Genomic DNA, 22,242 nt, shown 5'->3' with positions numbered 1-22,242 from the left:
GAATTGGCCCCAAATTTATGGCTTGATGAGGAGGAGGTGGGAGGTGGGAGGTGGTGGTGGTGAGGGGGTCCGTGTCTGATGACCAGGCAATCTGGATTTAGAGGATGCTGCCGTTTCCTGCTGTTTCCTCCCCAGGAGGACCGTCTTTCATGTCACGCCATGTGTGGCTGCACGTTTTCACGCAGGTTGCATTTTCAGGTTGGAGCAAGAAGCTGACATCTTCATCTCATCACCATCATCATAATGATTTATTTACATTTACACAAGGAAGGAGGAAAACATGTTCATCTCAGACATTTGAAATATGTGACAGTCATATTTGTAGCAAGTAGATACATTTAAAAAGTCACACTTTTGTTTCTACAATTTTTTTGTTTTGTATATTTAACTCAAATAGTTACTTAAAAATTACGATGCATTAACCAGCCCATAGGGTTGGTGCTTCTTTAGAAGTGTCAGATCTTCAGCAGACTGCTGCAAGTGAGAGGCTGGACACAGTGTTGGTGTAACAGCGTCATCTAGCGTCTGCTTTAACAAGGCCACGGTGTGTGTTGTTCACTGAAACAGAAACGTTTTCCTTAGACATAAACAGATTATCTCAGAAATGACTGAACAGATTAAAAAAAATGTCAGCATCGGTTGCTGCACATCAATATATAACACAGGCTTAAGAACTATTTTTTAAGAATAGTATAAAACAGAGCGATAGACCACTGATGTGCATTGGTGTTATTGATGCCTGGGCTCATGGTTGGTGCTGCTGCAGTGACCTTCACATCCTGGGGATTAAAATAGGTGCCAAATTGAATCTGCTATTAGCCACATCACCAAGCTGTGAAAACCAATCCCTTCTGGGGACATGTACACTATACTCACAATAACACACACACTCTCACGCACACACACTGCACTGACCAGGCCACATGCCAAAGTCTTGGAAATGTATCCACGCTGTGGGACAGTTTATGGAAGGAGGAGTGGAATAAGGAGGTGGGAAAGGCTCCTTTAATGCTAATCCCTCTGCTTTATTTCAGCTCCACTGCAGACATGAAAATAAATCTTGTTTTTTAATTTACTGAGGAAATTTCACACAAAAAAGCCCATTTTCTCTAGTCAACATGAGACACACATTCTCTTTCTCCAGCAACAACCACCTACATGCTACACGTTTGCACCTGGCAGTTTGTGCTGTCTGTCAGTGATCAGCTCCACTGCAGCCTTGCTCAATGGTATCTTGATGGTGGTCAGATGTCATCCAGCCATCCATTATCTATTCTGCTTTTCCTTTCAGGGTCGCAGGGGGGAGATGGAGCCAATCCCTGCTGACATTGGGCGACAGGCGGGTTAAACCCTGGACAGGTCACCAGTGTATGACAGGGTCAACATACAGAGAAAAACAACCATTTACTCTCACATTCATATACCTACGGTCAATTTAGAGTCTCCTATCAATGCATGTCTTTGGACTGTGCGAGCTAGAAAACCTGGAAAAAAACGGAGAAGCCAGAGAACAAGCAAACTACAAAAAATAATCTGGGGATCAGTTTTCCTGATCATTACCTCCGCCAAGGAGGTTATGTTTTCATTCATGTTTGTCAGCAGGATTACGTAAAAACCACTAAAGTGATTTTCTTTCAACATGGTGGACCAAGAAAGAACCACAAAGGGACACTTTCCTTATGATGGGGTATTTGTTTTGACATTTTCTCTGATTTCTCAAAGAACAAGAATCTTGATGAAAAAATGAGGCACCTTTGGGGGACTGTTGTCTTTGAATGTGTAAAATTGGGTGCAGCTTGAATTGTATTGTATTTAGGGAGACTACTGGGCCTTAATGGAGGTATGCGCTCACTCAGATTACATACACACTCAGTCTAGTTTTTTCTTTGTAACAGGAATCCATTGATTTGGTTACACACACATTAATGTTAATGAATCACATTCAAGTGTAATGATTGAGGTACTGCCAATAATAGTAGTATATGTGAGCAGGTATATTGTATATTGAAACAAGTTCAGTTGTTATTATAATCCACAATCACGATACAAGATGTGGTCTCAGCAGTGATCCCGGATCTGGAATGATATTAACATGTATTGATAAAACATTAATGTGATGAAGAAGAAGAGGAGAGAGAAGCTCCGAGTTGCATGAGATAAAATATTTTCTTTCAAGTGGAAAGTGATAAGAAATTATGTTTAATAAATTGATTGCACCAACCCTTTCCTTGGGGATCTAACCCAGTGATTGATAGTTTATTATCAGGGTGAAACATGGAGCTTGTGCAGCTGATGTGTTTGCTCTTTGGACATCAAGTCATCCATTTCACAGAGCCATGTTTTCCATCCTCATTGTCAGCGTGTAACATCACCTCTGATCAAAATGTTAGCAGGTGGTGTTCTCTTACATTCACAGATAAAACGTCAGATCAGTGATTTGTGTTGACAAAATGGGTCACTACCTCTGTGAATTCATCATTCATAACGTTAGTGGAATTTTGTGGTTTTGAGACGTTTGCAGGTCAGTCCAGAACAGAAACATGCCAAGAGTCATTACACGCCGCCTGCCCTCAGTCTGTTTGCTTTTGGGGGATAACTCTGTCACTGACTGTTGCCTCATCTGATTGATCTCCTCACACTTCCCCAGTGGCTCAGGTAATCCATTAACACAGGGAGGATGGGAAGTAATATCTTATTGGGCTGAAATGCATTCGTATGACAGTGAGCAGAGCCTGGAGGGTGTAATCTGCAGCACTCGCCTCACATCCTTTTTTTCCCCGTCCTCCGAGAGGCTTTCCGTCACAGCTGCAGAGGGAGGAGGACGAGGCCTTCCTTTTAGCCGTCTGCCCACCTAAAAGTGAGTTCATCATTAACTCAGCCAAGCTAAGTGCCTTCTCCAGGCAGGCAAACATCTACTCTGTAAACATTTCTCCCCATCACTTTTCCCCCTTTGTTGCTTCTTGAGGAAGGAGACAGGAAAGAGAAAGAATGTGTGAACTCTGACCCAGCTAAAGATGGTAGGCGCTTTCCATCTTTTCAAACGGATAATCTGGTCAAACATGTGCGGTTTGCACGCAGAGTGACACTGAAGGCATCATCCCTGAAGAGAAGAGCAAGATGGAGTGGGAGGAGAGACAGGAGGTTACAGTTCAAGGGAAAGAATGAGGGAGGGATGGATGGTGACGGGAAATGAGGCTGTGTTGAGGACATCCTGTGCATCGTGTGCCCACCTGGCCTTCAACAGATATCTCTGTCAGCTCATACAAAATGGAACTGGGAGTGGAGATAAGGCAGCCCTGAAGGGTTCATTACTTGAGAGAGGTTCTTGCTGTTTTTTGGAGTTTGTTGTGCTGTACAGATCCATTACGTTGCAGACATAAATACAGATCAATATACATGGCATTTTGTGTGAGTGAGTGAGTGGTTCAGCATTTCTAAAATTAGTCTGTAGGCCATCCTTTAGCTCACACACCCCCTCATCCTCCTCTCTTTCTTCAAAAGCTCTTTTGGCTCTTGATAAGAAGACTTGAAGCCACAATTGAAACCAGATGAAAAGGGACACAATTGAATGGTGCATGTCGTGTCAGCGTCTAACTTCCTCTCATTATCCAATAAGAGAGCAGTAGTAGTCAGCGTCCTATTATCCGAGCGAGGGACCGGCATGTCAGCGGTGCCCTCAAATTCCCAGAGGACAGGGAGACATAAACAGAGAGCAAAGTTTAGACTCACAATCACACACGCCAAGGCAGATTCAAACAGGAGTCTGCACCGGGCCTTTTTAGTGAAACTCTAGAGCGCAGCAGCTCCAGGCGTGGTATGTCGATTGTAAACACAGCCGGGAGGAGGCAGGGACAAGTGGAGGAGGATCCACTCTGCTCTCTGTCTACAGGCCAGAGGAGGACAAAGTGGAAGAAGCATGACATCATCTGTAACAGATTACACACCAGACATTCAAACCAAAAACAGCTACACCTATAAATTAAATTCCACTATTAAATTTACATCATCATAATAGCAAATCATTTTTGTCCCAACATGTCAGCCCTCTCGCCCAATGTCAGCTAGGATTGGTCTCAGCCCAGTGAACCTCAAAGAATAAGCCAGTATAGAAAATGAATGTAAGAATGTATTATTGGGTTGATAGTCCGAAGTGAAGGATAAAGTGCTAAACACACCCAGTGGCTTTATAAGGTAACTCTATCTCAGAGATTTGTGTTACTGTGAGACACATGTGAGGTGTGTTCAAGGATGTAGCAGCTGCAACCAGTTCACACTGTGTGTGACAGTGAAACAAATGGTCCGAACACGTGCTCATCCACCGCAGACTGTTAGGAACATGTTTATGATTTGACATATGAAGCGTAGTCAGGTTAAACCCTGAGCTGTGCCTGAAAAAAGACATGCTTTGTCATCTGAGATGTGGATATGCAGAGGACACACACACACACACAAAGAAAATAGATATATGGATGTTGTGTTTCCAGGACAACAAACACTGAGAAGATAGTTTTACTACAATAAAGTTCAAAATAAAAATGGAGAGGTGTTTGATGTATGACAGTAAAAAGCCTTCCTGCTCTGCATGTCTATCATATGATCATATAAGGCCAATTCAAACAGTTGATTACATTATCTTCATAGATGAAGTTTCATTTCTTCCCTTCTAGAAATAAAATGGCACACAATTTCCACATTCTTGTATTTCTTCAATTCTATATTGTTTCTTGGTTCTTACAATAAAAACATTGTGTTATATGAAACTGATAAGAGCAAAGGATGTAGTCTCTAAGTGATGCTACATTTGGACTCATATCGGATCCTTGTCACAAGATCCATTCATAGTGTATTAACATGTATTTGGTTCAACCCAGGGACTAAATCATCTAATATTACGTTTCATTTAGCTGACGCTTTTATCCTAAGCGACTTACAATAAGTGCATTCAACCATGAGGGTATAAACCCAGAACAACAAGAATCAAGAAAGTGCAATTTTCTTCAAGAAAGCCAAACTACAAAGTGCTATATGTAAGTGCCATTTAAGTGCTACTAAAGCGCTACTTTTTTTTTTGGTATTCAAGGTGTAGTCGGAAGAGACGTGTTTTTAGTTAGCGGCGAAAGATGTGTAGACTTTCTGCTGTCCTGATGTCATTGGGGAGCTGTTCCACCATTTAGGAGCTAGGACAGCAAACAGTCGTGATTTTGATGAGTGTTTAGCTCCCAGTGAGGGAGCAACAAGCCGATTGGCAGATGCAGAGCGGAGTGAACGGGCTGGGGTGTAACGTTTGACCATGTCCTGGATGTAGATTGGACCCGATCCATTCGCAGCACAGTACGGAAGTACTAGTGTTTTGAAATGGATGCGGACAGCCACTGGTAACCAGTGACGGGAGCGGAGGAGCGGTAATAACCACCAAGCAGAACCAGGAGACAGACCTCCAAATATATTACAAGGAGCTGCAGGAGGCTTATATAATCAACCAGCAGATGTTTGCTTTGGAGCTGCAGGTTGAAAGGAGCAAAAACGAGGCTCTCCTACATGAACTGGAGAAACTAAGAGCTTCAAACAATGAGATCAGTCAAAGGTATGAAGCGGACAACCTCATAGCCAGGCAGCAGGCCACCCACCTGAAGGCTGAGCTTGAGAAAGCAGTCAAGTCTCAGATGCACACCTTCCAGGCTGAGCAGAACCTCCTCCATCTGCAGATAATGGAGGAGATGAGATGTCTCCGCAAAAGTGCTGCTGAGGAGAAAATGCTTCTGCAGAGAGAAGTGGAGGAACTGACTTCTCAACTCTCACTGAAGAAGGAGAGAGAGGATGTCAAGCATCAGGAGTGGCAGGAGGCTTATATAACCAACCAGCAGATGTTTGCTTTGGAGCTGCAGGCTGAGAGGAGCAAAAACGAGGCTCTCCTAGATGAACTGGAGAAACTAAGAGCTTCAAACAATGAGATCAGTCAAAGGTATGAAGCGGACAACCTCATAGCCAGGCAGCAGGCCACCCACCTGAAGGCTGAGCTTGAGAAAGCAGTCAAGTCTCAGATGCACACCTTCCAGGCTGAGCAGAACCTCCTCCATCTGCAGATAATGGAGGAGATGAGATGTCTCCGCAAAAGTGCTGCTGAGGAGAAAATACTTCTGCAGAGAGAAGTGGAGGAACTGACTTCTCAACTCTCACTGAAGAAGAAGAGAGAGGATGTCAAGCATCAGGAGTGACAGGAGGAGAAGGGAGAAGCAGGAGGAGAAATAGGGGGAGGAGCAGCAGGAGAAGGAGGAGGAGAAACAGCACGAGAAGCAGGAGGAGGAGAGCCTGTGGACAAATCTGCAGATAAAACTGTACTAAACAACCAGCAGGAGTCCCTCTCTGATGCTCTCCTTGCTTCAGAACCTGTGGAGACTGAGGATTGCGAGGAGGAGGGTGACTGGGATGAAGAAACACAGCAGCCTGAGGATTGCGAGGAGGACAGTGAAACCCTCAGCACTACAGAGATCCTCACTGAGACCACCAAGCAGAACCAGGAGACAGACCTCCAAATATATTACAAGGAGCTGCAGGAGGCTTATATAATCAACCAGCAGATGTTTGCTTTGGAGCTGCAGCCTGAGAGGAGCAAAAACGAGGCTCTCCTAGATGAACTGGAGAAACTAAGAGCTTCAAACAATGAGATCAGTCAAAGGTATGAAGCGGACAACCTCATAGCCAGGCAGCAGGCCACCCACCTGAAGGCTGAGCTTGAGAAAGCAGTCAAGTCTCAGATGCACACCTTCCAGGCTGAGCAGAACCTCCTCCATCTGCAGATAATGGAGGAGATGAGATGTCTCCGCAAAAGTGCTGCTGAGGAGAAAATGCTTCTGCAGAGAGAAGTGGAGGAACTGACTTCTCAACTCTCACTGAAAAAGGAGAGAGAGGATGTCAAGCATCAGGAGTGACAGGAGGAGAAGGGAGAAGCAGGAGGAGAAATAGGGGGAGGAGCAGCAGGAGAAGGAGGAGGAGAAACAGCACGAGAAGCAGGAGGAGGAGAGCCTGTGGACAAATCTGCAGATAAAACTGTACCAAACAACCAGCAGGAGTCCCTCTCTGATGCTCTCCCTGCTTCAGAACCTGTGGAGACTGAGGCGTCTGAGGAGACGCCCAAAAAGAAGAAGTCTTCAATCTGGAAAAGAATCAGACAGAATCTGGGACTGAGGAGGAGGAAGAAGCAAAAGGACGCTGCACCTCACAACCAACTCACACCTCATACTTATTCACCTGTGCTTCTCCTGCATGAAATCATGTTTAGTTTTTCAGTTTAGTTTTTGACCTAACCTTATCATAAACCTTAACCTTAATCCAACCTCACCTATAACATACACTGTAAGAAAAATCCCGTTGTTTTTACGGAAAAAAGTTGGCAGCTGGGTTGCCAGAATAATTCTGTAAAATTTTCAGTAAAAATGTAAATAACTTTACAAGAACAACTTGTAATTTTTACAGTTTAATCTGTTCTAATTTACAAAAAAATTACATTTTAAACAGGCAATACCTACAGCCCTTTTCTGCTAAATTAGCATGACCACGCTGCTATTTAACGAATTCCTTCCGTAAGATTTACATGCATCTGTTTGGAAATGTACTGGATAAATCCTTCATCAGATAACAAGAGAGCATATAGTTATGAGTAAACTGAATTTTGATTCGGAAAACTGAGCTCTAAAACCAGAGGGCTATGATCGGATATAACAATACTATTATACATGCATACTTTGACATTAGATAATAGCTTTTTGTCAACGAAAAAGTAATTGATATGCGAGTATGTTTGATGCATCGGAGAGAAAAATTAGTATTGTCTGGTCCCCCTCACGAGGTACCTGAGCCGTGGCATGATGAGCCCTGTCCAGAATCGGGGGCTCCTCCACGCCATTAGGACCCCCAAGAACGTTGTGTAGAACCCCGGTGATGAACTGTGTAGGATTTCCCTTTTCCAAACCCTCGGGCACTCCTATAATACGTAGATTGCATCGTCCTCCTCTATTTTCCAGATCATCAGTCTTCTCCTGTAGTGATTTGGCTCAAATTTGCGTATCGCCTCCAAGCGGGTATCCAAGTCATTCAGCCCTTCGTCATGCTCACGTAGTTTGTCACTGCATTCATCTAGGGCAGTTTTTATCAGAGCGATGGCCCGCTTGATCTCTTCACGGAGACCGCTATTCTCTTCTTGAATAACTTCCTTGACAATCTCCCGGAATGCCTGTAGCATGCTAGCGTCCACAGTGTTCTTGCTATAGTAGCCTTAGCCTCTAAGTCGTTAGTCAGCACGGTTTTAGAAGACTTGGGAGGCATTTTTTGTTCCAAAGATTCTACCAAATACTTTGTTGACTCTCAAAATACTACAATGAAATAATTATTTAACCAGGCTATTAACGAATTATAACTTATTTATTTGTCAAAGTTGGGACCTCGTGGTTTACATGTCTAGTCCATCACGCCTTCTGTGTTAAGTTTGACTCCCTGTTCAACGTTGCCCAAAAAAACATAAAAAGTTACATAAAAGTTCACGTATATCTTAAATGAACATAGTGCCTCAAAATTCTCATCAAACTTTTCCGTAGGTCTTCTTGACCATAACGCGAGTCATGAGTCATCTGATCCTAATATTTTACTTAATGGGTTCAATAATACCTGTCAAACCACACTGGATATCATAGCCCCCATTAAAACAAGAATGAAATCCCCTATTAACACCTCTCCATGGGTTGATGACAGGCTACGAGAACTTAAAAGGCTGTGCAGAAAAAACGAACGGAAGTGGAAAAAGACCAAACTGCATGTCCACTACCTAAATATGAAAGAACTCTTAACTTCCTATAATGACAAAATAAAAATTGCAAGAGCCAACTATTTCTCGAAACTAATCACTAGTAATTACCATAATAACAAGAAAAGTTTTTATCCTTAAGTGCTTGCTCATTGTGGGAACTGTTGGGTTTCTCTATAAACTTAAGGTCTTGACCTTATTATGTTATGATTTGGCTCTTAAATTAATTTTTGCCATGGACTTTTGTGTGAAGCACTTTGTAACCTTGTTTAGATAAGTGCTACACAAATAAAGTTATCATTACTATTATTATGAACCTACTGATATATTGTTAAATATACACTGTAACAAATTTCTGTAGTTTCTACAGTAAAAATTTACAGTAACTTCTTGTTCTGTCGTTTTACGAAGTTTATCTGTATATCGCAATGCATCATGGGCCAAATATAATTACAGTAGCTGACAGCATTTTTCCACAATAACACATTGTAAAATTACAGGCAAGTTGTATTCTGACTGTAGATGGTGCATGTTACAGTTAAATACTGTTGATATCGATTGCGTTGCAATTGGACCGTTTGAAAGACGACCTTGACATGAGAGCATGGGAGCAGAGGAGCAACAGCCGTGTCCAGCCACTACGTAATACATAAGTTGAATGTTAATTGCCTACAACATTTATATGGGCTTCAACTTTGTTGGGATGTCATTGTAATAACATTGTTGAGATCTTAATTAAACCAATGCTATTTTTTGCAGTTACTAAACTGACAAGTGAATGACTTGAAGTGAATCAATGACATTTGAAATTGAAAAGGTAGTATGCAACCCTGCCAGGATGTTTTGTTATGAGAGGAGCAGTTAAGCTCAGTAACATCGCGCTAAAGCTAGCATGCTAACGCTAGAGCGCTAAAGCTAGCATGCTAACGCTAGCGCGCTAGCTGGGTGAAATGGGATTGGGCCTAAATTGAACAGTCAGATTTGCAATCAGCCGATTTTTAGTTTTGTTCTAGCAGGTATAACTTTTGCAAGCAGATGTAAGTTTGAAATTATTATACTTTGAAGCTTTTGAAAATTATATTGGTATGATCTTGTTACTCTCAACAGTTAAGCTATTTTTTAATGTATTTTTTCTTGTAGGTGTTAGCAACAGCAGCTGACGTCGAAAGAACACTGACACTTCCTGACTTTCCGAAACTAATTGTCTTAGGTAATGTATACAGTTTTTTTTTATCTGTTGTTAAGCATTGCACAGACCAAGACTATATAACAGTTAAACATGTGGATATGTCTATGTGGAAGGCAACAGAAATTATGTTAGATCATAAACTCCCTTTGTCTGCTGCACTCTGCAGTTGTCCAAGCAAGACAAAAGTAACAAGCCCATTTAGTAATTCAGTAATTGTAAAAACAGAGTGATAGGAATAGTTGGGATTTTTTTGTTTTAAGGGTTAGGCTTACCAACCAGCACTAACGTCGTTGCATGGACATAACCCTGGGCATAGAGTCCTTCAATTGAAGATCTCATGACTAGCCCAACAACAGTGGCAGCGAACTGGGACAACTACCAAACAACATTTTATACCACAACAAACATGCCAAAAATATGTTTAGTAATCCACAACAGAATGTATATTAACTGAATATTTAATGATTTTTCCTAACCATTTGATGATGCCCTCAGACCACTCCTTACTTTGGAACAATTTTGTTTGTTACTGAATGGCAGTATTACTACACACTGGAGCCACTAGGTGGCCTGTGCAGTGGTGTGATATGTAAAAAGGCTCCAGTGTGTATCCAGGCTGTGTTTCACAAACAAAATAGTTCCAATACAATGAGTGGTATAGGAGCACCGTGAAGCAGCAACATACGCTAAATATGGTTCTGTTGTGAATACTAAAAATGTTACTTCGGTATGTTTTGCGATGCGATTGTTGTCCTTGCAAGCTGGTCAGGAAATCTCCAACCAGAGGACCTGCTGCCTGAGGTTATGTTGATGCAACTATATCACTGCTGGTCAGCTCATGCATCTTTGTGAAGTTTTGCTTTTCATATTAAATGGGCAAGTGATTATCTTGTCTTGAACAACCTGATGGATTCGGCTCCCTCTTTTAGAGGAGCTGTCAGCGCAGTTTTTTTCATGAAGTTTCTTTTCGTGTGATTTTGTGATTTCAGATGTTTCGTTGGAATCAATCCAACCAAAGGCACCAAGACGGCAAAGCTGGTCAGCCAAAGAAGTGGGAAGGTGCGTGAAAACAAGCACAACTCTGTCAGTCCTCACGTCTCTTCTCTCCTCAAGAGATTAATGGACTTTGAATGGCTTTGAGTGTAAGTCAAATGTAAAGCATGAGGACTGTTCTCCTCCTCACTATGTGACTGGACATTGTTCTTTTCTTAACATTTTATTAGTATTTACATCTTTTGCTGATATATTAAGATTTCCAAACACACTGAAAAAAGGTCATCTTTTTTAGCTAGTTAGCTAAAAGTTAAATTATACCAAATATTATGTGACCTTCTTCTTAATACATTTCTACCTCAGGTCCTGGTTTCAGATTGGGCCTTTAAGCCAAGTATGTTGTCAGTTTTAATAATGTTTGACTATGTTGAAAAACTGGTCAATGTGAATTCCACTGGGTGGCCGGTGTCCAAAGATATATAATTTACGTTTAAGAGCTTTTCTGAAAAAAAGAACACCATGTACTTAAAACGTTGTGAAACTGTATTAAGTGTCAATAGAGTTTTATTGTGTTGCAGCTCTGGCTCCATTTTTATTTAACAGGTGAAGAGACTTTCGTGCAATGTAGATGAATTTTGATTAAACAGTATGCCTGGTCTCATTCAAAATACCTCACAGTATGCATAATTTGCAAAACTGCTAATGTAGGGGGAAAAAATAACAACATCATATTGTATTTTGAAGTATTAACAGCTATTTATTGGCAACTTTAGTTGCCAGGTGACTTCTGTAATTTGAATAGAATACAAGGTAATGTTGTAATCTAGATTACAATTAATTGCGTTTTTTTGTAAAAATAAAAAACAAACAGGAAATTGTTGTAATTTATATACAACAAAAAACTGTAAAAGGTATCCTGTAGTATACTGTAATTCTTTTTACAGTACTTTATTGGCAACTTTTTTGCCAGGTATTTACTGTCTACAGTCAATTCTTTACAGTGTAGGCCTACTCAATTCTAAACAGACACATCACCTGTTTTTTAAACCCCTCATATTAACATAATTTAGCTGTATTTGTACATATTATTATCTGTATAACATATAAATTTGTAAAATGTAATACAGTTTTATTCTGTATTAAAAAAAATGTTTTTTAACACTGTCATGTTGTAATTTTAACTGTATTGTATTGCTTTTTGTATTACAGTTTTTCTTTGTTTAAACTACAGTAATCTGTAAATTCTACAAAGAAATATGATTATTTTAGCATATTTTTACGTTAAAATTAACAGTTATGTTACGTTCAGTATTTTACAAAATATTACTGTAAATTAAACCCTGCTTCATTGTTTTTCCATTTACAATATTTTTATGTCATGATTTTACAGCACTTCACTGTTAATTTCACGGACTTTTCTTACAGTGTACATTAAGCTAATTATAACCCTAACTACTACTTGCTTAATGCTAACCTTTAACTTTACCTTATATAGCCGTTAACCTGAAACTAACGCCCAACCGTAAAAAACATCTTCACATTAAAATATAATGACACATGTTATATAGGGACTTGCTCTTTTTCCTCATGTTGAAGACAAGTCCTCATAATGCTGCTGTATAAACAGATCGAGGTCCTCACAAAAGCAGCAATACCTGGACCACACACACACTCAGAAACATTCATGGGCATAAAACCCCATTTTACTGGAATGAAAAACACCATTCAAAGACATTATAAAACAACGTTTCATTGACATTAACACAAGCACATTAAGAGTGAAACTGTTGTTAGAGAGGATCCAAATATTCAGTTCTTTGCTCCCAATCACATCAGTTATGGCAATGTATTAGGATGGCTGTGAGAAGAATAAGGCATGCAAACACTACTCCCTGCTGGCCAAAGAGGCCCACTACAACAAGATCTGCAGCATCCCATTAAAACACATTTCAATACATTTCTCCCTTATGGATTATCATATGGATAATCATAAATCCCGAATGTATACCCACTAGCATCTAACAACAACTGATAGTCACAGATTGTTTCGTCTTCATCCATCCTCTGTGTTTCTTTCAGATTCATTTGGTAACGACAAGCAGATTATTCTGAATTATACTTGACATATTTCCACATGTATAATCTTATTGAAAAAAATCAATAAACTCCCAACTTTAAGTTTAGCAGAATTTCTTCTCAGTAAAAATAGATATATGGATGTTGTGTTTCCAGGACAACAAACACTGAGAAGATAGTTTTCTTCAAGAAAGCCAAACTACAAAGTGCTATATGTAAGTGCCATTTAAGTGCTACTAAAGCGCTACTTTTTTTTTTTTTATTCAAGGTGTAGTCGGAAGAGACGTGTTTTTAGTTAGCGGCGAAAGATGAGTAGACTTTCTGCTGTCCTGATGTCATTGGGGAGCTGTTCCACCATTTAGGAGCTAGGGCAGCAAACAGTCGTGATTTTGATGAGTGTTTAGCTCCCAGTGAGGGAGCAACAAGCCGATTGGCAGATGCAGAGCGGAGTGAACGGGAGCGGAGGAGCGGTAATAACCACTTTAAATTCTCAGACCTAATTTCATGTTATTCAGCATCTCCTCCTATGAAGGTTTCATCCTGTTCATGCCCCTCTCCTCTTTCTCCCACTTTCTCTCTCTCTCTTCTCTCCCCTGAGAATACTACTGCTACTTTTCTGCAGACATGAATGATGAAAAAAACAACTGTTCCATGTATTTCCCAGACACATGCACATATAAAGCTAGTTTTTGCATTAGATTTAGATTTATTTTCAGTTTACATTTTCAACACAGTGATGATCTTCCCTCTTTATGGCATAAAAGCCTGTGTTGCCTTATTTTATCTGTCAGATATTCACGCACAGGATTTACTGTGGTAAATTAATGATGTTTTATGATCCAGCAAAAACAGTGAGCAAAGAGGAAACTTTCATCAAATGTAAATCATGCATTGCAAAGGTGGACACATTTACAGCATATAACAGCTGCACTTTAACTTATTTTATGAGGCATTAACTTGCAATTTTTCACACATTTTAATATTGAGCAAATAATGATGAGTAGCTACCATGAGGAGAGGGAGCCATGTAATCATCACAGAGGCCAAAGAGAGCCCAGCAAGGTGCTCAGACTTTATTAGATTAGAGATTTTACAGCAACTGTATTACAGTCTTCTGGAGCAAGCCACGTTCATGGCTCTGATATGAAATGTTAGAGATACACAAATTTACTGAGCACACACACACACACACACACTTGGACCGACGGGTCTGGATATCAGTTCAAAGTATGTTTTTGCCCTTAGTGTGACTTTGTTTGGTTTGTTACTGCATGGAAGAGTTTGCGACAACAAGCACTAGATGGCACTGTGTCCTCAGCAGTGCGCAGCGCATCGATCATCGATTTTTTTCAATATAACCATTAGGACGCCTCAGGTAATCCAAACAGCTCTTCACTGAGACTCCTCTCTTCTCATCACAACTCTGTTTCTGCATCCTCTCCTCTCCCCCTCCTTAGTCTCTTCTTTTCTCTCATCCTTACATTTCCTCTTCTTTACGTCCTTTCTCTTTCTCCTTCCCTCTCCTTCTCCTCCCCAATCTTCTGGTTTCTCCAACCTTGCTCCTCTCCTTACTTCAATTATCTCCACTTGCTTTAGTCACCTCTCATTTTCTCTCTCCTTTAATCTCTTATTTTGTCTTCTCCTTCCCCATGTTTGTCCCTCTTCTTATATGTCCTCTCCTCTCCTCTGTGCGGCAGTAGCTATGTAATGCTGCTAGGACAATAACCTAAACTCTGAGTCTTTGCTAGTGGAGAGTGAATGGGATGAAGAGAGGGTGTTTCACTGTGTGTGTGTGCTTGTGTGTGTGTGCGAGTGTGAGAGAGCTCTCTACAGTATGTCAACTGTCCAATAAGGTCTTGGTAAAAGACTAATTTGTGAGCAGCTACTTCTGAAACTCAAAAGGGAGAAGTGGTGTTTTAAGTGTCACAGTTAAATGTGAAAGTTAGGGTAATGCTGCAGTCGGGCAATTACTGCTGACAGGGTATGTGAAGGTTAGTAAGAGAGTGATTGTAAGTCAAACACGTAACAAGGATGTGTATTGGTGTGTCTGTGTGCAGCGCGTGTGTTAGATTTATACGCCGTGTGCCACTTCGATCTGTTCCTGTGTAGGAGCCAGGATGGCTGGACACTGACTGATGCTGTCACGTTCAGGATGTGTTTAGACCCCAGCACAGAGACAGAACAGAGCACGAGTCAAAAATAGAAAGTTCCAGGGTGTTTATTGCCTCATCAAAAACGTGGCCACGAGGATGAAGAGAGCGAGTGTTTCGCTCGCAGAGTCCTGTGAGCGAGGAGGGAAGGCAGGAGGACCGACAGGTTGAATCCTGGAGGTAAACAAGGAGAAACACGTTGAGTGCAAGGTATATCAACACGAAAGAATAACTCTGATTATACTAAACTGACAACCGAGAACGACAAACTACCACTGTAGTGACGAGGACGAACTGGCGATGACTGGGAGCATGACCAGGGTTGATATCCTGCCGGTGATCGAATGAACTGCAGGTGCGGTGGTGAGCTCTCCCTGGCCGCACCTCCGCCGAGTCATCAGGGGGAAAATGGCAAACACCTGCGGAGGGGAGAACACACAAGGGAAGGGGAGAAAACACTGGGGGGCACAGAGGAGCTGTAACAGATGCAGTGCTAATGCTCGGGCACACACACACACACACACACACACCCACATATACACACACGCGCACACACACACAGTTATGTCTCCATGACTTTAGAGGACACTACAGTGATATCCTGGAGACTTACTCTACCCTGAACCTAAACCTAAATTTAAACTGACCCCCAACATAAAACTAAACCTAAACTTAACCTTGACTTTAACCTTAAAGAAGACAGATTTAGGTCCCCATTACACCAGCTATACCTGGACACAGACACACACACACATCAAAAAAACATTGTACCTTTACCATCAGTAATGACATAAAATGGTTTTGACGAAAAGGCTTTGAACTTGAACATTATAGAACATTCTACACATAAATATGACTGCAGCATCTTACTCACCATTTCCTACTGATCACCTTGTGGCTTACAATTGTCAGGAGGAGAAGTTGTAAACCAGCAACAAACAGCTGAACAATATTATTGCTCCTGATTCAAACTGATCACCATGGCCTACAGCGGAATAACTGCTGGACAGGTCAAACCTCAGTACAAGTGCAGGGATTGCCAGGCATTTCAACGAGATGTCAAATATCTTGAACATCTGCTGGGCAAGGAGAGGGCCCGTGGTCGCCAACACCGAGAGTGGAGACTCACTCTTTGCCAAGCGCTGGATGAGGCCCACGAACAGTTGGCCAAACTGCAACCCCCGAAAGAAAGCTACTGCGACACGGACAAAGAAATATGGCAGCCTGAGGATTGGGAGGAGGAGGGTGACTGGGATGAAGAAACACAGCAGCCTGAGGATTGCGAGGAGGAGGGTGACTGGGATGAAGAAACACAGCAGCCTGAGGATTGCGAGGAGGACAGTGAAACCCTCAGCACTACAGAGATCCTCACTGAGACCACCAAGCAGAACCAGGAGACAGACCTCCACATATATTACAAGGAGCTGCCAGGAGGCTTATATAATCAACCAGCCAGAAGTTTGCTTTGGATCTGCTGGTTGAGAGGAGCAAAAACAAGGCTCTCCTACATGAACTGGAGAAACTAAGAGCTTCAAACAATGAGATCAGTCAAAGGTATGAAGCGGACAACCTCATAGCCAGGCACGCAGGCCACCCACCTGAAGGCTGAGCCTTGAGAAAGCGGTCAAATCTCAGATGCACACCTTCCAGGCTGAGCAGAACCTCCTCCGTCTGCAGATAATGGAGGAGATGAGATGTCTCCGCAAAAAGTGCTGCTGAGGAGGAAAATGCTTCTGCAGAGAGAAGTGGAGGAACTGACTTCTCAACTCTCACTGAAGAAGGAGAGAGAGGATGTCAAGCATCAGGAGTGGCAGGAGGAGAAGGGAGAAGCAGGAGGAGAAATAGGGGGAGGAGCAGCAGGAGAAGGAAGAGGAGAAACAGCACGAGAAGCAGGAGGAGGAGAGCCTGTGGACAAATCTGCAGATAAAACTGTACCAAACAACCAGCAGGAGTCCCTCTCTGATGCTCTCCCTGCTTCAGAACCTGTGGAGACTGAGGCGTCTGAGGAGACGCCCAAAAAGAAGAAGTCTTCAATCTGGAAAAGAATCAGACAGAATCTGGGACTGAGGAGGAGGAAGAAGCAAAAGGACGCTGCACCTCACAACTAACTGTTTTTCAGTTTAGTTTTTGACCTAACCTAACCTAACCTTAACATAAACCTGAACCTTAATCCAACCTCACCTATAACATACATTAAGCTAATTATAACCCTAACTACTACTTGCTTAATGCTAACCTTTAACTTTACCTTATATAGCCGTTAACCTGAAACTAACGCCCAACCGTAAAAAACATCTTCACATTAAAATATAATGACACATGTTATATAGGGACTTGCCTCTTTTCCTCATGTTGAAGACAAGTCCTCATAATGCTGCTGTATAAACAGATCGAGGTCCTCACAAAAGCAACAATACCTGGACCCCCCCACACACACATACACACACTCACATTCATGGGCATAAAACCCCATTTTACTGGAATGAAAAACACCATTCAAAGACATTATAAAACAACGTTTCATTGACATTAACACAAGCACATTAAGAGTGAAACTGTTGTTAGAGAGGATCCAAATATTCAGTTCTTTGCTCCCAATCACATCAGTTATGGCAATGTATTAGGCTGGATGTGAGAAGAATAAGGCATGCAAACACTACTCCCTGCTGGCCAAAGAGGCCCACTACAACAAGATCTGCAGCATCCCATTAAAACACATTTCAATACATTTCTCCCTTATGGATTATCATATGGATAATCATAAATTCCGAACGTATACCCACTAGCATCTAACAACAACTGATAGTCACAGATTGTTTCGTCTTCATCCATCCTCTGTGTTTCTTTCAGATTATTCTGAATTATACTTGACATATTTCCACATGTATAATCTTATTGAAAAAAATCAATAAACTCCCACCTTTAAGTTTAGCAGAATTTCTTCTCACTATTTATTTCGGTTTATAATTCTGGGTATGGCAACGTGTTTCTTTAGATAGATAGATAGATAGATAGATAGATAGATAGAAGCTGGTGGTACTATAAAAGACATTGATGATGTCACTGCAACTATTTTTTGATGAATGCACACACAGTTTGAATGGCACTCTCCTTTAATTGAACCTTTCTGTTTGAAAGTGCAGCATTCAGCTTTGGATGTGTGTATACACTTTCTAGTCCATTTCAATGTTTTTGCTGAAACAAAACCAGGTCAGTAGGAATAAAGTAAGAATGACACAGAATCTGCTTTCTCAGTAGATGTCAGGTTTGTTTTAATTATGACACATCGTCTCTAAACAAATCTCTTCTATCTCAGTAGTAATACTTGACACATGTGAGAAGCATTGTTTATTTACATGACAGTAAATTGCAGATGTAAAAAAAAAAGGCTCACCAGACAAGTATTTAATTACTGTAACACTGAAGCTGATTTTAACTGGTTTTATCAAAGCATCTTAGACAAACCTGCTCAGGAGACCATCTGCACCAGCTGCTCGTCTCCATTCACCTTCTCCCAGGCCTCAATGGATAAACTGTCAAGCTGAGCTGCAGACGAGTCAACAAAAGCCACAGGAGGCTCTGTAGGGGGAAGGGACTGTTAACTATACATCAGATAAAGCCTTGCTTCTTTTGTTTGATCAGTCACCTGGTTTGAGGATATTCAATGGACATTTTGGACATTTTAGACAATTTGAAACTATCAAATTCAAGGGAATTTGCTCACGTGAAGGAGATTCTTGTGTTTGCAGTGATATCTCCTGCCTTGAGTACATTAAAATGATTGAAAAAGAAAATTAAGTTGATTGATTAAGGTTGAGTTATCAATCTCAGGATCAGTCTTAATGGTGTGACCCTCATCTCTTTATATATAGATAAATATATATATTAATACATGCTTTTTATTATTGTAAAAGTTTACATTTCTGTGGACCTATTGTGGATGACCATGATGATGAGGAACTTCATAGGTATAAGGGATAACCTCTGCATGATAGGATCAGTGTGTCATATATATATATATATATATATGGCATGCTGGTTCATATGCATATATATGCTGATCACAAAGGTATTGCTAGTATGATTAAATAAAACAGTCATGCCATTTTGGGTAGAGAATTATGAAGCACTTTTATTTATATATAATATGAACCTAAAAACTCAACCTTTGATTGCAAAAACGTGCTGTGACTGGATTTATATAAAAAAATTATTAATTACTTAAATTTATTTAAGTAACTGAAAAATATGTATTTTGCAGGCCTCTAGTGTCAGCTGTCACCACTGAGTGGCAGTAAAGTGTCATGTTTTACAGTTCCAACCACTGCCGCATCTCAAACAAGGAAGATGCAGTGCTGTGGGTGGGGAAAGGGATAAAGAGGAAGGCTTCACAACAGACTTTTCCTTTAAGGTTCACACGCTGTATTTATGGTAAAAAGACATTAGGGGGAATTAGGTTTCATCCATGTCAACAAGGTAGAGTAACAAACCCCACAGACAAGAATGTTTCTATAAAACAGCATAAAGAAATCTCATGTATGAGACAAATTTTAATTTACACAGAAAAATGTGCAATTTTTCTTATCTTCATTGTTTTGTGGTTTAGGTATAAAAAAATACTAAAGTTGTCAGACAGAACATTATTTCTGTGAGGATATTTTCATCTACACTTAACATGTAAACTGAAGCTTGGAGTTTGTATCAACAGGCCTATTAAACTACTTCAGAGGATGGAAAAGGGTTTATAGTGAATTAGAAAAAGACGTGAGCAAAACAAGCACAAGTCTTTTACCTATAATGATCAATTTAAGTGAAGGAGAAAGATCAAAACAGAAATTAAGCATGTTACATTTTCAATAGCAGCCACACTATTCCTCCACCTGCTGACTTCCAGCGAGACATCTTGAGGCCAGGGACACCTGTCACTGTTGACCTCTGACCCCCTGATAGAGCTCTGCTCTGTGGACACTTGAGATGCCCTCTGACAATGTATGGAAGACACATGTACACACACAAACACATACACACATGGAGATAGACCTAATTGCATTACCTGCAATAATGCAATACACAGAAGGACAGGTGCATCCATAGATTAAATCTGAAAAGGCTCTGCATGTTGTGTGTGTGTGTAGCTATAGGCTGATATTCCCCTTGTTTGTCTGTTAAACAGCATCTAAATATGTCTGAGACCCCCGTGCTGCCTGACATTACATACAGTGCCCATGTGTGCCTTTGTGTGTGTGCCATTCATGTATTTGTGTGCAAATAAAGGGCCTATGGAGAGCAGAAGGCTGGAGGCTGTTATCTGCTCATGTGAATGTTTGCTGTTACAACAGAGCTCTGGCTTCTGTGCAACAACCAGAGGAAATTTACTCTGACATTAAGATAATACCATCTCCAAAGCCAGGAGGGCAGACAGATGTGATGTGGACACAGTCTCTGGAGGGCACTCGTGGGAATATTGGGAATGGGATTAGTGACAGAAGCACTAATCAGGAGAGCGCTAAGACAAAGAAGACGGGATAAAGTTGATCAAACACGAGGAAGGTTGTCAGAAAACGAGCAGAAGACTGACCTTTTCAGTTAACTATACTGCCAAATGGTCAGTGGTCAGAATTACAACCCTCCACACATCTAATCTAATGTGAAGAGCGTAACAGATGTGTCTGTCTGCCGTCAGTCCTCCAGCCTCGGAGAAACTAACCCACCTAATCTGTCCTGCACGCCTTCTGCAGTGGGCCATAAAATGCTAATATGTACCACTCTGATACCGACCTACTGCTCATCCAATCTCACAGAATAACAACAATCATAGATGGGAGGGGCCTTCTTGATTGGTTCTGTAGCAACAGTGGCTTAAAGTGGGGATGGTAGGTGTGAGCGCTGGTGACAAGCCCCAGTTTGGATAAGAGATAAGCTCATCTAGGCATCCACTCCCACAATGTGTGTCAATCTGTAAGTTTGGATGTAACATCGTTAGCGACACCTCTGGCTGTGTGTCTGTGTTTGTGTATGCGCATGTGTGTGTGTGAGCAAAATGTTTGCAGAAGCTTTATCAGTCAGCAACACAAAGAGCCATTCAGTGCCCGGTGAGACACGACAAAGGGGCAGTTTAGTGCAACAAAGGCACCTCGGTCCTGGAGGCCATGCTGGGTGGAAATCGGAACAAAAACCCTGCCATGAGTTGACATTAAATCTGCAGACTACCATGCAAAATTGAGACCTCAGGTACCTTGATGTCCACAAGCCTTAGTAAATAGAAACAAAAGTTAAAAGGTCAGTTCACTCAAATTATAGAAACATGTACATTTTTTTCCAAATTATCTGAAGTGGTATCTAGTCCCGCACTAGTACTTTCTGAGGTTTGTAGACATCAACTGACAAATTGGACAAAAGAATTCAGCAAGATCAGTGCACCTTGTGTACTCTGGATTATTCACCAACCTCATGTAGTTCCAATAAAAAGTGCCCACAGCAGAGGTCTATTAATTCCAGAGCGATGGGGGCAATCATTCTGGAAAAGGCTGTTTCTGTTTAATTATGGTTTTATGCCAGTTTAATGCTGCGAACAATACAAATTATACTCACCCTGTATACTGTGGAAGCAGACACACATCTCGAAACAGGGATGCATTCAGAACTATCTGCATTACACTACTAGAGATAAATGTAGAATACATTTGGTAACTTGCGTGAACAGACCCTTTGATTAAAGACTGGTACAAATCTAAATGATAGAGATTCTACAAATCTGATTTTATTATCCGAAGTGAGAAAACAGGCTGATGACACCACTGCCTGATGACATCTGTGAAACCCGACCCCAGCGCTCAGTGGCACACAGGGGGCTTCTGTACACAGGTACTTCCTGTATGCGGAGATAGGATTATAAGAGATGGAACACACCCCATCAATCCCAGAATAGAGTCATCAGATTTGATGGATAGGTCTGTTAGACAGGATGAGCTGATCAATGCCATCCGCCCGGCCCTTCAAACACACACAGTGCCACTGAGAGAGGGAGAGGCCTCAGT

This window comes from Hippoglossus hippoglossus, chromosome 4 (assembly GCF_009819705.1).
Source record: "Hippoglossus hippoglossus isolate fHipHip1 chromosome 4, fHipHip1.pri, whole genome shotgun sequence".
NCBI classification, from domain to species: domain Eukaryota; kingdom Metazoa; phylum Chordata; class Actinopteri; order Pleuronectiformes; family Pleuronectidae; genus Hippoglossus; species Hippoglossus hippoglossus.
Note: the sequence above shows the minus strand (reverse complement) of the source record.